At 41.7% G+C, this 9,298-nt stretch overlaps 25 non-coding genes and 16 pseudogenes across 25 annotated transcripts; all 41 read right to left on the reverse strand.

Annotated features, from left to right (window-relative positions):
- Positions 1-76: 76 nt before the first annotated feature.
- LOC134892103 (5S ribosomal RNA) lies at positions 77-195 on the reverse strand (annotated as a pseudogene).
- A 107-nt stretch (positions 196-302) lies between these two features.
- LOC135061688 (5S ribosomal RNA) lies at positions 303-421 on the reverse strand. Its single transcript, XR_010248061.1, has one exon. It is a non-coding gene; the product is annotated as a 5S ribosomal RNA (ribosomal RNA).
- Positions 422-528: 107 nt separating this feature from the next.
- Positions 529-647, reverse strand: LOC135061733 (5S ribosomal RNA). The gene has a single exon (XR_010248106.1). It is a non-coding gene; the product is annotated as a 5S ribosomal RNA (ribosomal RNA).
- Positions 648-754: 107 nt separating this feature from the next.
- On the reverse strand, positions 755-873 carry LOC134898505 (5S ribosomal RNA). The gene has a single exon (XR_010172223.1). It is a non-coding gene; the product is annotated as a 5S ribosomal RNA (ribosomal RNA).
- A 107-nt stretch (positions 874-980) lies between these two features.
- On the reverse strand, positions 981-1,099 carry LOC134888866 (5S ribosomal RNA; annotated as a pseudogene).
- Positions 1,100-1,206: 107 nt separating this feature from the next.
- On the reverse strand, positions 1,207-1,325 carry LOC135065267 (5S ribosomal RNA). Its single transcript, XR_010251550.1, has one exon. It is a non-coding gene; the product is annotated as a 5S ribosomal RNA (ribosomal RNA).
- Positions 1,326-1,432: 107 nt separating this feature from the next.
- LOC134894844 (5S ribosomal RNA) lies at positions 1,433-1,551 on the reverse strand (annotated as a pseudogene).
- Positions 1,552-1,658: 107 nt separating this feature from the next.
- LOC135066331 (5S ribosomal RNA) lies at positions 1,659-1,777 on the reverse strand. The gene has a single exon (XR_010252581.1). It is a non-coding gene; the product is annotated as a 5S ribosomal RNA (ribosomal RNA).
- Positions 1,778-1,884: 107 nt separating this feature from the next.
- LOC134885223 (5S ribosomal RNA) lies at positions 1,885-2,003 on the reverse strand. Its single transcript, XR_010169342.1, has one exon. It is a non-coding gene; the product is annotated as a 5S ribosomal RNA (ribosomal RNA).
- Positions 2,004-2,110: 107 nt separating this feature from the next.
- LOC134892104 (5S ribosomal RNA) lies at positions 2,111-2,229 on the reverse strand (annotated as a pseudogene).
- A 107-nt stretch (positions 2,230-2,336) lies between these two features.
- On the reverse strand, positions 2,337-2,455 carry LOC135061699 (5S ribosomal RNA). Its single transcript, XR_010248072.1, has one exon. It is a non-coding gene; the product is annotated as a 5S ribosomal RNA (ribosomal RNA).
- Positions 2,456-2,562: 107 nt separating this feature from the next.
- Positions 2,563-2,681, reverse strand: LOC135061734 (5S ribosomal RNA). Its single transcript, XR_010248107.1, has one exon. It is a non-coding gene; the product is annotated as a 5S ribosomal RNA (ribosomal RNA).
- Positions 2,682-2,788: 107 nt separating this feature from the next.
- LOC134898516 (5S ribosomal RNA) lies at positions 2,789-2,907 on the reverse strand. The gene has a single exon (XR_010172224.1). It is a non-coding gene; the product is annotated as a 5S ribosomal RNA (ribosomal RNA).
- Positions 2,908-3,014: 107 nt separating this feature from the next.
- Positions 3,015-3,133, reverse strand: LOC134888868 (5S ribosomal RNA; annotated as a pseudogene).
- A 107-nt stretch (positions 3,134-3,240) lies between these two features.
- Positions 3,241-3,359, reverse strand: LOC135067404 (5S ribosomal RNA). Its single transcript, XR_010253621.1, has one exon. It is a non-coding gene; the product is annotated as a 5S ribosomal RNA (ribosomal RNA).
- A 107-nt stretch (positions 3,360-3,466) lies between these two features.
- Positions 3,467-3,585, reverse strand: LOC134893642 (5S ribosomal RNA; annotated as a pseudogene).
- A 107-nt stretch (positions 3,586-3,692) lies between these two features.
- Positions 3,693-3,811, reverse strand: LOC135066332 (5S ribosomal RNA). Its single transcript, XR_010252582.1, has one exon. It is a non-coding gene; the product is annotated as a 5S ribosomal RNA (ribosomal RNA).
- A 107-nt stretch (positions 3,812-3,918) lies between these two features.
- Positions 3,919-4,037, reverse strand: LOC134892414 (5S ribosomal RNA; annotated as a pseudogene).
- Positions 4,038-4,144: 107 nt separating this feature from the next.
- LOC135061477 (5S ribosomal RNA) lies at positions 4,145-4,263 on the reverse strand. The gene has a single exon (XR_010247856.1). It is a non-coding gene; the product is annotated as a 5S ribosomal RNA (ribosomal RNA).
- Positions 4,264-4,370: 107 nt separating this feature from the next.
- On the reverse strand, positions 4,371-4,489 carry LOC134894236 (5S ribosomal RNA; annotated as a pseudogene).
- Positions 4,490-4,596: 107 nt separating this feature from the next.
- Positions 4,597-4,715, reverse strand: LOC135063700 (5S ribosomal RNA). Its single transcript, XR_010250025.1, has one exon. It is a non-coding gene; the product is annotated as a 5S ribosomal RNA (ribosomal RNA).
- Positions 4,716-4,822: 107 nt separating this feature from the next.
- LOC134894370 (5S ribosomal RNA) lies at positions 4,823-4,941 on the reverse strand (annotated as a pseudogene).
- Positions 4,942-5,048: 107 nt separating this feature from the next.
- LOC135066536 (5S ribosomal RNA) lies at positions 5,049-5,167 on the reverse strand. Its single transcript, XR_010252783.1, has one exon. It is a non-coding gene; the product is annotated as a 5S ribosomal RNA (ribosomal RNA).
- Positions 5,168-5,274: 107 nt separating this feature from the next.
- Positions 5,275-5,393, reverse strand: LOC135070397 (5S ribosomal RNA). The gene has a single exon (XR_010256563.1). It is a non-coding gene; the product is annotated as a 5S ribosomal RNA (ribosomal RNA).
- Positions 5,394-5,501: 108 nt separating this feature from the next.
- On the reverse strand, positions 5,502-5,620 carry LOC134894842 (5S ribosomal RNA; annotated as a pseudogene).
- Positions 5,621-5,727: 107 nt separating this feature from the next.
- Positions 5,728-5,846, reverse strand: LOC135061808 (5S ribosomal RNA). The gene has a single exon (XR_010248177.1). It is a non-coding gene; the product is annotated as a 5S ribosomal RNA (ribosomal RNA).
- Positions 5,847-5,953: 107 nt separating this feature from the next.
- LOC134893391 (5S ribosomal RNA) lies at positions 5,954-6,072 on the reverse strand (annotated as a pseudogene).
- A 107-nt stretch (positions 6,073-6,179) lies between these two features.
- Positions 6,180-6,298, reverse strand: LOC134894695 (5S ribosomal RNA; annotated as a pseudogene).
- A 107-nt stretch (positions 6,299-6,405) lies between these two features.
- Positions 6,406-6,524, reverse strand: LOC134901690 (5S ribosomal RNA). Its single transcript, XR_010175175.1, has one exon. It is a non-coding gene; the product is annotated as a 5S ribosomal RNA (ribosomal RNA).
- Positions 6,525-6,631: 107 nt separating this feature from the next.
- LOC134898527 (5S ribosomal RNA) lies at positions 6,632-6,750 on the reverse strand. Its single transcript, XR_010172225.1, has one exon. It is a non-coding gene; the product is annotated as a 5S ribosomal RNA (ribosomal RNA).
- Positions 6,751-6,857: 107 nt separating this feature from the next.
- Positions 6,858-6,976, reverse strand: LOC135063894 (5S ribosomal RNA). The gene has a single exon (XR_010250215.1). It is a non-coding gene; the product is annotated as a 5S ribosomal RNA (ribosomal RNA).
- Positions 6,977-7,083: 107 nt separating this feature from the next.
- LOC134889573 (5S ribosomal RNA) lies at positions 7,084-7,202 on the reverse strand (annotated as a pseudogene).
- Positions 7,203-7,309: 107 nt separating this feature from the next.
- LOC135059365 (5S ribosomal RNA) lies at positions 7,310-7,428 on the reverse strand. The gene has a single exon (XR_010245770.1). It is a non-coding gene; the product is annotated as a 5S ribosomal RNA (ribosomal RNA).
- A 107-nt stretch (positions 7,429-7,535) lies between these two features.
- On the reverse strand, positions 7,536-7,654 carry LOC134901839 (5S ribosomal RNA). The gene has a single exon (XR_010175317.1). It is a non-coding gene; the product is annotated as a 5S ribosomal RNA (ribosomal RNA).
- A 107-nt stretch (positions 7,655-7,761) lies between these two features.
- On the reverse strand, positions 7,762-7,880 carry LOC134890669 (5S ribosomal RNA; annotated as a pseudogene).
- Positions 7,881-7,987: 107 nt separating this feature from the next.
- LOC134898117 (5S ribosomal RNA) lies at positions 7,988-8,106 on the reverse strand (annotated as a pseudogene).
- A 107-nt stretch (positions 8,107-8,213) lies between these two features.
- Positions 8,214-8,332, reverse strand: LOC134893498 (5S ribosomal RNA; annotated as a pseudogene).
- A 107-nt stretch (positions 8,333-8,439) lies between these two features.
- LOC135060849 (5S ribosomal RNA) lies at positions 8,440-8,558 on the reverse strand. The gene has a single exon (XR_010247243.1). It is a non-coding gene; the product is annotated as a 5S ribosomal RNA (ribosomal RNA).
- Positions 8,559-8,665: 107 nt separating this feature from the next.
- On the reverse strand, positions 8,666-8,784 carry LOC135068669 (5S ribosomal RNA). Its single transcript, XR_010254864.1, has one exon. It is a non-coding gene; the product is annotated as a 5S ribosomal RNA (ribosomal RNA).
- A 107-nt stretch (positions 8,785-8,891) lies between these two features.
- LOC134898530 (5S ribosomal RNA) lies at positions 8,892-9,010 on the reverse strand. Its single transcript, XR_010172226.1, has one exon. It is a non-coding gene; the product is annotated as a 5S ribosomal RNA (ribosomal RNA).
- A 107-nt stretch (positions 9,011-9,117) lies between these two features.
- LOC134902053 (5S ribosomal RNA) lies at positions 9,118-9,236 on the reverse strand. The gene has a single exon (XR_010175530.1). It is a non-coding gene; the product is annotated as a 5S ribosomal RNA (ribosomal RNA).
- Positions 9,237-9,298: the final 62 nt, after the last annotated feature.

A 9,298-nucleotide genomic window follows, 5' to 3' on the forward strand; every position in this document is an offset into this window, starting at 1 on the left:
CTTCTAACAATTGGTTCATAAATGAATACGTTTGAAAATGGAATGCATCAACAGAACGGTGTTGGCAGTATAAAAATATCTACAGTACCTTGTATTCCCAGGTGGGCTCCCATCCAAGTACTAACCAGGTACAACACTGCTTAGCTTCCAAGATCAGATGAGATTGGGCGTATCCAGTGTGGTGTGGCTGTAGATGAGCTTTGTGGTTTCTGTTAGAACTTTTCTACTTCTAACTACTGGTTCATAAATGAATACGTTTGAAAATGGAATGCATCAACAGAACGGTGTTGGCAGTATTAAAATATCTACAGCACCTTGTATTCCCAGGTGGTTTCCCATCCAAGTACTAACCTAGCCCAACACTGCTTAGCTTCCAAGATCAGATGAGATTGGGCGTATCCAGTGTGGTGTGGCTGTAGATGAGCTTTGTGGTTTCTGTTAGAACTTTTCTACTTCTAACTACTGGTTCATAAATGAATACGTTTGAAAATGGAATGCATCAACAGAACGGTGTTGGCAGTATAAAAATATCTACAGCACCTTGTATTCCCAGGTGGTCTCCCATCCAAGTACTAACCAGGTCCAACACTGCTTAGCTTCCAAGATCAGATGAGATTGGGCGTATCCAATGTGGTATAGCTGTAGATGAGCTTTGTGTTTTCTGTTAGAACTTTTCTACTTCTAACTACTGGTTCGTAAATGAATACGTTTGAAAATGGAATGCATCAACAGAATGGTGTTGGCAGTATAAAAATATCTACAGCACCTTGTATTCCCAGGTGGTCTCCCATCCAAGTACTAACCAGGCCCAACACTGCTTAGCTTCCAAGATCAGATGAGATTGGGCGTATCCAGTGTGGTGTGGCTGTAGATGAGCTTTGTGTTTTCTGTTAGAACTTTTCTACTTCTAACTACTGGTTCGTAAATGAATACGTTTGAAAATGGAATGCATCAACAGAACGGTGTTGGCAGTATAAAAATATCTACAGCACCTTGTATTCCCAGGTGGTCTTCCATCCAAGCACTAACCAGGCCCAACACTGTTTAGCTTCCAAGATCAGACGAGATTGGGCGTATCCAGTGTGGTGTGGCTGTAGATGAGCTTTGTGGTTTCTATTAGAACTTTTCTACTTCTAACTACTGGTTCATAAATGAATACGTTTGAAAATGGAATGCATCAACAGAACAGTGTTGGCAGTATAAAAATATCTACAGCACCTTGTATTCCCAGGTGGTCTCCCATCCAAGTACTAACCAGGCCCAACACTGCTTAGCTTCCAAGATCAGATGAGATTGGGCGTATCCAGTGTGGTTTGGATGTAGATGAGCTTTGTGGTTTCTGTTAGAACTTTTCTACTTCTAACTACTGGTTCATAAATGAATACGTTAGAAAATGGAATGCATCAACAGAACGGTGTTGGCAGTATAAAAATATCTACAGCACCTTAAATTCCCAGTTGGTCTCCCATCCAAGCACTAACCAGGCCCAACACTGCTTAGCTTCCAAGATCAGATGAGTTTGGGCGTATCCAATGTGGTGTGGCTGTACATGAGCTTTGTGGTTTCTGTTAGAACTTTTCTACTTCTAACTACTGGTTCATAAATGAAAACGTTTGAAAATGGAATGCATCAACAGAACGGTGTTGGCAGTATAAAAATATCTACAGCACCTTGTATTCCCAGGTGGTCTCCCATCCAAGTACTAACCAGGCCCAACACTGCTTAGCTTCCAAGATCAGATGAGATTGGGCGTATCCAGTGTAGCGTGGCTGTAGATGAGCTTTGTGGTTTCTGTTAGAACTTGTCTACTTCTAACTACTGGTTCATAAATGAGGATGTTTGAAAATGGAATGCATCAACAGAACGGTGTTGGCAGTATAAAAATATCTACAGCACCTTGTAGTCCCAGGTGGTCTCCCATCCAAGTACTAACCAGGTCCAACACTGCTTAGCTTCCAAGATCAGATGAGATTGGGCGTATCCAGTGTGGTGTGGCTGTAGATGAGCTTTGTGGTTTCTGTTAGAACTTTTCTACTTCTAACAATTGGTTCATAAATGAATACGTTTGAAAATGGAATGCATCAACAGAACGGTGTTGGCAGTATAAAAATATCTACAGTACCTTGTATTCCCAGGTGGGCTCCCATCCAAGTACTAACCAGGTACAACACTGCTTAGCTTCCAAGATCAGATGAGATTGGGCGTATCCAGTGTGGTGTGGCTGTAGATGAGCTTTGTGGTTTCTGTTAGAACTTTTCTACTTCTAACTACTGGTTCATAAATGAATACGTTTGAAAATGGAATGCATCAACAGAACGGTGTTGGCAGTATTAAAATATCTACAGCACCTTGTATTCCCAGGTGGTTTCCCATCCAAGTACTAACCTAGCCCAACACTGCTTAGCTTCCAAGATCAGATGAGATTGGGCGTATCCAGTGTGGTGTGGCTGTAGATGAGCTTTGTGGTTTCTGTTAGAACTTTTCTACTTCTAACTACTGGTTCATAAATGAATACGTTTGAAAATGGAATGCATCAACAGAACGGTGTTGGCAGTATAAAAATATCTACAGCACCTTGTATTCCCAGGTGGTCTCCCATCCAAGTACTAACCAGGTCCAACACTGCTTAGCTTCCAAGATCAGATGAGATTGGGCGTATCCAATGTGGTATAGCTGTAGATGAGCTTTGTGTTTTCTGTTAGAACTTTTCTACTTCTAACTACTGGTTCGTAAATGAATACGTTTGAAAATGGAATGCATCAACAGAACGGTGTTGGCAGTATAAAAATATCTACAGCACCTTGTATTCCCAGGTGGTCTCCCATCCAAGTACTAACCAGGCCCAACACTGCTTAGCTTCCAAGATCAGATGAGATTGGGCGTATCCAGTGTGGTGTGGCTGTAGATGAGCTTTGTGTTTTCTGTTAGAACTTTTCTACTTCTAACTACTGGTTCGTAAATGAATACGTTTGAAAATGGAATGCATCAACAGAACGGTGTTGGCAGTATAAAAATATCTACAGCACCTTGTATTCCCAGGTGGTCTTCCATCCAAGCACTAACCAGGCCCAACACTGTTTAGCTTCCAAGATCAGACGAGATTGGGCGTATCCAGTGTGGTGTGGCTGTAGATGAGCTTTGTGGTTTCTATTAGAACTTTTCTACTTCTAACTACTGGTTCATAAATGAATACGTTTGAAAATGGAATGCATCAACAGAACAGTGTTGGCAGTATAAAAATATCTACAGCACCTTGTATTCCCAGGTGGTCTCCCATCCAAGTACTAACCAGGCCCAACACTGCTTAGCTTCCAAGATCAGATGAGATTGGGCGTATACAGTGTGGTTTGGATGTAGATGAGCTTTGTGGTTTCTGTTAGAACTTTTCTACTTCTAACTACTGGTTCATAAATGAATACGTTAGAAAATGGAATGCATCAACAGAACGGTGTTGGCAGTATAAAAATATCTACAGCACCTTGTATTCCCAGGTGGTCTCCCATCCAAGTACTAACCAGGCCCAACACTGCGTAGCTTCCAAGATCAGATGAGATTGGGCATATCCAGTGTGGTGTGCCTGTACATGAGCTTTGTGGTTTCTGTTAGAACTTTTCTACTTCTAACTACTGGTTCATAAATGAAAACGTTTGAAAATGGAATGCATCAACAGAACGGTGTTGGCAGTATAAAAATATCTACAGCACCTTGTATTCCCAGGTGGTCTCCCATCCAAGTACTAACCAGGCCCAACACTGCTTAGCTTCCAAGATCAGATGAGATTGGGCGTATCCAGTGTAGCGTGGCTGTAGATGAGCTTTGTGGTTTCTGTTAGAACTTGTCTACTTCTAACTACTGGTTCATAAATGAAAACGTTTGAAAATGGAATGCATCAACAGAACGGTGTTGGCAGTATAAAAATTTCTACAGCACCTTGTATTCCCAGGTGGTCTCCCATGCAAGTACTAACCAGTTCCAACACTGCTTAGCTTCCAAGATCAGATGAGATTGGGCGTATCCAGTGTGGTGTGGCTGTAGATGAGCTTTGTGGTTTCTGTTAGAACTGTTCTACTTCTAACTACTGGTTCATAAATGAATACATTTGAAAATGGAATGCATCAACAGAACGGTGTTGGCAGTATAAAAATATCTACAGCACCTTGTATTCCCAGGTGGTCTACCATCCAAGTACTAACCAGGCCCAACACTGCTTAGCTTCCAAGATCAGATGAGATTGGGCGTATCCAGTGTGGTGTGGCTGTAGATGAGCTTTGTGGTTTCTGTTAGAACTTTTCTACTTCTAACTACTGGTTCATAAATAAATACGTTTGAAAATGGAATGCATCAACAGAACGGTGTTGGCAGTATAAAAATATCTACAGCACCTTGTATTCCCAGGTGGTCTCCCATCCAAGTACTAACCAGGCCAAACACTGCTTAGCTTCCAAGATCAGATGAGTTTGGGCGTATCCAATGAGGTGTGGCTTTAGATGAGCTGTGTGGTTTCTGTTAGAACTTTTCTACTTCTAACTACTGGTTCATAAATGAATACGTTTGAAAATGGAATGCATCAACAGAACGGTGTTGGCAGTATAAAAATATCTACAGCACCTTGTATTCCCAGGTGGTCTCCTATCCAAGTACTAACCAGGCCCAACACTGCTTAGCTTCCAAGATCAGATGAGATTGGGCGTATCCAGTGTGGTGTGGCTGTAGATGAGCTTTGTGGTTTCTGTTAGAACTTTTCTACTTCTAACTACTGGTTCATAAAAGAGTACGTTTGAAAATGGAATGCATCAACAGAACGGTGTTGGCAGTATAAAAATATCTACAGCTCCTTGTATTCTCAGGTGGTCTCCCATCCAAGAACTAACCAGGCCAAACACTGCTTAGCTTCCAAGATCAGATGAGTTTGGGCGTATCCAATGTCGTGTGGCTGTAGATGAGCTGTGTGGTTTCTGTTAGAACTTTTCTACTTCTAACTACTGGTTCATAAATAAGTACGTTTGAAAATGGAATGCATCAACAGAACGGTGTTGGCAGTATAAAAATATCTACAGCACCTTGTATTCCCAGGTGGTCTCCCATCCAAGTACTAACCAGGCCCAACACTGCTTAGATTCCAAGATCAGATGAGATTGGGCGTATCCAGTGTGGTGTGGCTGTAGATGAGCTTTATGGTTTCTGTTAGAACTTTTCTACTTCTAACTACTGGTTCATAAATGAATACGTTTGAAAATGGAATGCATCAACAGAACGGTGTTGGCAGTATAAAAATATCTACAGCACCTTGTATTCCCAGTTGGTCTCCCATCCAAGTACTAACCAGGCCCAACACTGCTTAGCTTCCAAGATCAGATGAGTTTGGGCGTATCCAATGTGGTGTGGCTGTAGATGAGCTGTGAGGTTTCTGTTAGAACTTTTCTACTTCTAACTACTGGTTCATAAATGAATACGTTTGAAAATGGAATGCATCAACAGAACGGTGTTGGCAGTATAAAAAATATCTACAGCACCTTGTATTCCCAGGTGGTCTCCAATCCAGGTACTAACCAGGCACAACACTGCTTAGCTTCCAAGACCAGATGAGATTGGGCGTATCCAGTGTGGTGTGGCTGTAGTTGACCTTTGTGGTTTCTGTTAGAACTTTTCTACTTCTAACTACTGGTTCATAAATGAAAACGTTTGAAAATGGAATGCATCAACAGAACGGTGTTGGCAGTATAAAAATATCTACAGCACCTTGTATTCCCAGGTGGTCTCCCATCCAAGTACTAACCAGGCCCAACACTGTTTAGCTTCCAAGATCAGATGAGATTGGGCGTATCCAGTGTGGTGTGGCTGTAGACGAGCTTTGTGGTTTCTGTTAGAACTTTTCTACTTCTAACTACTGGTTCATAAATGAATACGTTTGAAAATGGAATGCATCAAAAGAACGGTGTTGGCAGTATAAAAATATCTACAGCACCTTGTATTCCCAGGTGGTCTGCCATCCAAGTAATAACCAGGCCCAACATTGCTTAGCTTCCAAGATCAGATGAGTTTGGGCGTATCCAGTGTGGTGTGGCTGTAGATGAACTTTGTGGTTTCTGTTAGAACTTTTCTACTTCTAACTACTGGTTCATAAATGAATAAGTTTGAAAATGGAATGCATCAACAGAACGGTGTTGGCAGTATAAAAATATCTTCAGCACCTTGTATTCCCAGGTGGTCTCCCATCCAGGTACTAACCAGGAACAACACTGCTTAGCTTCCGAGATCAGATGAGATTGGGCGTATCCAGTGTGGTGTGGCTGTAGATGACCTTTGTCGTTTCTGTTAGAACTTTTCTACTTCTAACTACTGGTTCATAAATGAAAACGTTTGAAAATGGAATGCATCAACAGAACGGTTTTGGCAGTATAAAAATATCTACAGCACCTTGTATTCCCAGGTGGTCTCCCATCCAAGTACTAACCAGGCCCAACACTGCTTAGCTTCCAAGATCAGATGAGATTGGGCGTAACCAGTGTGGTGTGGCTGTAGATGAGCTTTGTGGTTTCTGTTAGAACTTTTCTACTTCTAACTACTGGTTCATAAATGAATACGTTTGAAAATGGAATGCATCAACAGAACGGTGTTGGCAGTATAAAAATATCTACAGCACCTTGTATTCCCAGGTGGTCTCCCATCCAAGTACTAACCAGGCCCAACACTGCTTAGCTTCCAAGATCAGATGAGATTGGGCGTATCCAGTGTGGTGTGGCTGTAGATGAGCTTTGTGGTTTCTGTTAGAACTTTTTTACTTCTAACTACTGGTTCATAAATGAATACGTTTGAAAATGGAATACATCAACAGAACGGTGTTGGCAGTATAAAAATATCTACAGCACCTTGTATTCCCAGGTGGTCTCCCATCCAAGTACTAACCAGGCCCAACACTGCTTAGCTTTCAAGTTCAGATGAGATTGGGCGTATCCAGTGTGGTGTCGCTGTAGATGAGCTTTGTGGTTTCTGTTAGAACTTTTCTACTTCTAACTACTGGTTCATAAATGAATACGTTTGAAAATGGAATGCATCAACAGAACGGTGTTGGCAGTATAAAAATATCTACAGCACCTTCTATTCCCAGGTGGTCTCCCATCCAAGTACTAACCAGGCCCAACACTGCTTAGCTTCCAAGATCAGATGAGATTAGGCGTATCCAGTCTGGTGTGGCTGTAGATGAGCTTTGTGGTTTCTGTTAGAACTTTTCTACTTCTAACTACTGGTTCATAAATGAATACGTTTTAAAATGGAATGCATCAACAGAACGGTGTTGGCAGTATAAAAATATCTACAGCACCTTGTATTCCCAGGTGGTCTCCCATCCAAGTACTAACCAGGCCCAACACTGCTTAGCTTCCAAGATCAGATGAGATTGGGCGTATCCAGTATGGTGTGGCTGTAGATAAGCTTGGTGGTTTCTGTTAGAACTTTTCTACTTCTAACTACTGGTTCATAAATGAAAACGTTTGAAAATGGAATGCATCAACAGAACGGTGTTGGCAGTATAAAAATATCTACAGCACCTTGTATTCCCAGGTGGTCTCCCATCCAAGTACTAACCAGGCCCAACACTGCTTAGCTTCCAAGATCAGATGAGATTGGGCGTATCCAGTGTGGTGTGGCTGTAGACGAGCTTTGTGGTTTCTGTTAGAACTTTTCTACTTCTAACTACTGGTTCATAAATGAATACGATTGAAAATGGAATGCATCAACAGAACGGTGTTGGCAGTATAAAAATATCTACAGCACCTTGTATTCCCAGGTGGTCTCCCATCCAAGCACTAACCAGGCCCAACACTGCTTAGCTTCCAAGATCAGATGAGATTAGGCGTATCCAGTCTGGTGTGGCTGTAGATGAGCTTTGTGGTTTCTGTTAGAACTTTTCTACTTCTAACTACTGGTTCATAAATGAATACGTTTTAAAATGGAATGCATCAGCAGAACGGTGTTGGCAGTATAAAAATATCTACAGCACCTTGTATAACCAGGTGGTCTCTCATCCAAGTACTAACCAGGCCCAACACTGCTTAGCTTCCAAGATCAGATGAGACTAGGCTTATCCAGTCTGGTGTGGCTGTAGATGAGCTTTGTGGTTTCTGTTAGAACTTTTCTACTTCTAACTACTGGTTCATAAATGAATACGTTTTAAAATGGAATGCATCAACAGAACGGTGTTGGCAGTATAAAAATATCTACAGCACCTTGTATAACCAGGTGGTCTCCCATCCAAGTACTAACCAGGCCCAACACTGCTTAGCTTCCAAGATCAGATGAGATTGGACGTATCCAGTATGGTGTGGCTGTAGATGAACTTTTTGGTTTCTGTTAGAACTTTTCTACTTCTAACTACTGGTTCATAAATGAATACGTTTGAAAATGGAATGCATCAACAGAACGGTGTTGGTAGTATAAAAATATCTACAGCACCTAGTATTCCCAGGTGGTCTCCCATCCAAGTACTAACCAGGCCCAACTCTGCTTAGCTTCCAAGATCAGATGAGATTGGGCGTATCCAGTGTGGCTTGGCTGTAGATGAGCTTTATGTTTTCTGTTAGAACTTTTCTACTTCTAACTACTGGTTCATAAATGAATACATTTGAAAATTGAATGCATCAACAGAACGGTGTTGGCAGTATAAAAATATCTACAGCACCTTGTATTCCCAGGTGGTCTCCCATCCAAGTACTAACCAGGGCCAACACTGCTTAGCTTCCAAGATCAGATGAGATTGGGCGTATCCAGTATGGTGTGGCTGTAGATGAGCTTTGTGGTTTCTGTTAGAACTTTTCTACTTCTAACTACTGGTTCATAAATGAATACGTTTGAAAATGGAATGCATCAACAGAACGGTGTTGGCAGTATAAAAATATCTACAGCACCTTGTATTCCCAGGTGGTCTCCCATCCAAGTACTAACCAGGCCCAACACTGCTTAGCTTCCAAGATCAGATGAGATTGGGCGTATCCAGTGTGGTGTGGCTGTAGATGAACTTTGTGGTTTCTGTTAGAACTTTTCTACTTCTAACTACTGGTTCATAAATGAATACGTTTGAAAATGGAATGCATCAACAGAACGGTGTTGGCAGTATAAAATTATCTACAGCACCTTGTATTCCCAGGTGGTCTCCCATCCAAGTACTAACCAGGCCCAACACTGTTTAGCTTCCAAGATCAGATGAGATTGGGCGTATCCAGTGTGGTGTGGCTGTAGATGAACTTTGTGGTTTCTGTTAGAACTTTTCTACTTCTAACGACTGGTTCATAAATGAATACAT

The sequence above is a fragment of the Pseudophryne corroboree genome, chromosome 3 (genome assembly GCF_028390025.1).
Source record: "Pseudophryne corroboree isolate aPseCor3 chromosome 3, aPseCor3.hap2, whole genome shotgun sequence".
Taxonomy (NCBI): Eukaryota; Metazoa; Chordata; class Amphibia; order Anura; family Myobatrachidae; genus Pseudophryne; species Pseudophryne corroboree.